Raw genomic sequence first — 4,125 nt, forward strand, 5'->3', positions numbered from 1 at the left:
AATACAGTGAAAGAAATGTTTATCTTCATTTTCTCAGCAGATTTGTGCGACGAACAAACAAAGGGAATCTGCTGCAAATACAGCTGGATATTCTGCGGCAATTGTTAAAGAAAAAAAAAGACAAAAACTAATCAAAACAAATGCCATGCATTAGTTACAAGTGCCCAGACCTTGGCCAGCATGCAGGATGTTACAGCCCAATGACTTCCTCATTTAAATTATGACCGAGGCGAACAACAATAACAACAACCCAAGACAGAACCACAACCAAGACACATCAGGCCACAGTCCAAAACAAAGCAGAATTGCACTGAACCCACTGTGTTAACCCTTCCTAGTAGTAGCTCTTTTGCAGCGCATGCAGTCTTATACAGTACACTTACCAAAAACAACAACAAATGTTGCATGGAAAGAATGTCAAAGTGTGTTGCGCAAGTCTCTTTGTGAAATGTCCACGGTTAAAAAAGAAGAGCGTTGAAAAGCACAACAATTTCTCACAGTTCTAAGGGTAAGCAATTTAGTGACTTTCAGCCCTTCTTACTTTAATCACTTTAAAAATGAAGCTGATTAACAGTGGTGGTAGGAGGCACATGCCGCAGCATATCTTCTTCTCCCTGCACAGCCTATTCTTTGATGTTGTTGTTTTTGTGTGTTGCACCGCCCCATCATTTGAATATCACACAGAGAGGGGGCTCCTACTCGGCCACTTGCTGCGCCTTTGTTGCTGTGATTAAAGCAGGTGTCGCGCAGGGTTGTGTTTGTTAATGACAGTTTGCATTTAAATAGCTGTCACTCGGCTGTCAAGGGGAGGGGGGAGGGGAAATGTTTGTTTCCGGGCCTCCAACGTACTCAGAATGCATCTCTTTTACATAAGCTTAACCTAGCTTTGCAAATGAGCAGGCAAAGTTTTGCAAGAGTGTACCTGCAAAGACTCTCCTCTCATGTTGGCAAGTGATGAAAGTCCAAACTTTAAAAGGAGGGAAAGTGCAAGATAATAAACAAAGTAAAATCAGTGACTTGTTATTTATCTGAATGAACTTCATCGTGGCATCGAATTTTAAAGAAATCAGAGAAAGCCTTTCTGATTTGAAAGGGACTCTTGGTCAGAAATTTTACATGGCTTGATTTTTCTATTTGTTTTGTGATCTGACTCATCTGGAAATATTTGTATTGGTCTGTGCCTTCATTAAGCACTGTTGTTCAAACAACCACTAGATGTCTCTTAACTTTAAAACGATCGTGGCTCAAGGGCGATCGTGGCTCAAGAGTTGGGTGGTCGCCTTGTAATCGGAAGCTTGCTGGTTTGAGCCCCGGCTTGGACAGTCTCTGTCGTTGTGTCCTTGGGCGAGACACTTCACCCGTTGCCTACTGGTGGTGGTCAGGGCCCGGTGGCGCCAGTGTCTGGCAGCCTCGCCTCTGTCAGTGCGCCCCAGGGTGGCTGTGGCTAGCTTATCATCACCAGTGTGAGAATGGGTGGATGACTGACTGTGTAAAGCGGTTTGGGGTCCTTAGGGACTAGTAAAGCGCTATACAAATACAGGCCATTTACCATTTTAAAACATCACAGCTTATAACCCAGCTCAGTTAAATGACTTATGTTGTGATCTGTCTTTATACTTAAGGAAAAAAATGGAATAGCATTTAATATATACATTTGAAAAACATTAGTATTTGTATATATCTTACCATTTCCCAATATTCACTTTATTTTCACAAATACAATGCTGTGCAAAATTCTTGAACCTACCCCCATTTCTGTGTAATTAGCTTCCGAGGAAGTCAAAGTAATAGGAAAAGGGGAAGGCATGTTAGCAGGCAGTGAGAGAGAAAGGCGGGTGTGGGGGCATGAGAGCAGAAGCTTTAAATGAAGAAATTATATCTGGGATAGAGCTGCTCATATGGTGGCTAAGGATATGCTGGTTCATGGAGGTAACGAAGGCGTACATAAGAGGGCTGGTGTGACAGAGAATGATGCTAAGGAAAGAATGAGATGGACCAAGATGATCCCTGTGAGAATCACGAAAGGGAGCAGCTGAAAGGAGTTTGTGAAGCCACTTAACACTGACCTGCGAATTATTCAAGCGTAAACTGAATGAATGAACCAGTGATGTAGTAATTCATAGCACACAGTCCTGCCACAAAAACATAGAATTTGTTATTTCTTTTGCTGAATCTATGAAAAATACCAAAGATAACACAGTTTGTTTGAAAAATATCATTTTTGCACCAACAAGGTTATTTCCTAAGAGCTATTAACCAATAATTTGCCATGGTTTGCAGTGCATCCTTAGAAAAATTTAAGGAAATTGGAAAATAGAGGGCAAAAGATGTGGCAGGCTTAGAAAAAGCTCTTTCTTTTAACATTGTTCGAAAGTCGTATCCTTAAGAAATATGAAAATAAGAAATGACACAGGACCTGAGATGCATCAGGCCCTTTGTCAAAAATGGTCTCAGTATAAAGGAAGTTGTCAAGAAAATATTCTTAAGGAAGGAAAACAGTGAGAAAAGGCTGCCTGAAAATCAGTGGACTGAAAATCAGTGCTATCCAGTCTTATGGAGAGTTGAATTCAACTGTAAAAATGCTGGTTCAAACTGTCATCAGTATGTACAGAGAAGGTCAGGAGAGAAGTGTCTACAGTCATCTGAAAAACAAGGCTCTGCTGTGGTTTGAGCCTCAGTTGAAGCCAGTGGTGTTGGGTATTTTGTCAAAATTGATGGAATAATGAAAGCATAAAAGTACAGTCAGATTTTGATTCACCATGCATTACCAGCTGGATAGTGTCTGATTTGTAAAGCCTTCATTTTTCAGCATGGCAAGAATCCCGAACAGACTGCCAATACAGTAAAAGCGCACCTGGTTAGAAAAAAACACACTAGAACACTATGAGTCATAGACTGGCCTCACCAGAGCCCAGATTTCAATATTATTGAAGCGGTTTTTGATCATCTTGACAGAAAACATAACAAAAGGCAGCCAACATCCAAAGAAGAGCTTTGAATGTCCTTCAAGAACCCTGGAGAACTATTCCCGAATAGTCCTTAAAGAAATTACAAGAAAACTTGCGTAAAAGAGTGGTGTTGAAGAATAACGGTGGTTGTACGAAATATTAACCTTCAAGGTTTTTTTTCTCACATATTGTATTTCCAAGTACGATTGCCTGTTTCAATAATGCACCTCTTTCCCATTTTTGTAACAAATAAAGAAAGGAGTGGTGGTATTTCTTTATGCACAGCACTGTAACCCACTTTTTGCTTCTACGGGAGATGCAAATGTTAGCTGGGAGAATAAACAATACTCCACAAAAACAATGAGCTTCAAGTCTCCAAAATGCTGCGTAGAGCTGGAAGGAGCTGCAGTGAGGTAATATTTGCAACGAAAAGACACGGTTTTTATATACATAGTCATTTAGATTAGTTAATACTGCAAGAAAAATGAGCTTTATCTAACTTGCATGTAGTGTTGGCATCATACAGAGGAGAGCATGCTTGAAACTTAGCTTAGAGGAAATATCACCTGAAGCCCCCTTGGCTTTATTTTCACAACCACGTAGACGGGCTGTATATATATCCAGCTGCCAGCTATCTTATTTTACATTATATCTGAAATCTCAAAAGTCTGAGATTTAATGTGCTCGGGTATGTGTCATATTTTCTAAAGTTTCCCTGCATTTTAATACGGTCCACAGAGAATGCATCATGGCACACTGTAGCATTCTTTTCAGAGGAAAGTGACAACCAGCAGGCAACATGACATTTTCTCTACACTAAAACAGGTGGGTTGTACATAAAGTGCATTTCACAGGACAGTGGAGGAACGTGGCATGAAGGCACAATGGCAAAATGGCAAGGGAAAAACAAAAAGGATGCCTCGCTGAGGTATTACGTCTAATCAAGGCAAGAACGGTGTACGACCTGTATGTCAAGAACAATTGTATTGTCCTTGAAAAACACATTCCTCGTTACAATAATAGCTCCTCGGTTGCTCTATGTTTTGATTGTTTAGCTGCCCTTGATGGGTCAGCAGCAGTCACTCATTCATGAGCCACTTTCATCGCACCAAACTTGGTAAAACAAAGTGTAAGGGGGAGAAAATTGCCTTCTGGAAGTAATTAACCATAATCATGC

The sequence above is a fragment of the Rhamphochromis longiceps genome, linkage group LG9 (genome assembly GCF_057381845.1).
Source record: "Rhamphochromis longiceps isolate RC_006_pf linkage group LG9, R_longiceps_female_GT1.1, whole genome shotgun sequence".
Taxonomy (NCBI): domain Eukaryota; kingdom Metazoa; phylum Chordata; class Actinopteri; order Cichliformes; family Cichlidae; genus Rhamphochromis; species Rhamphochromis longiceps.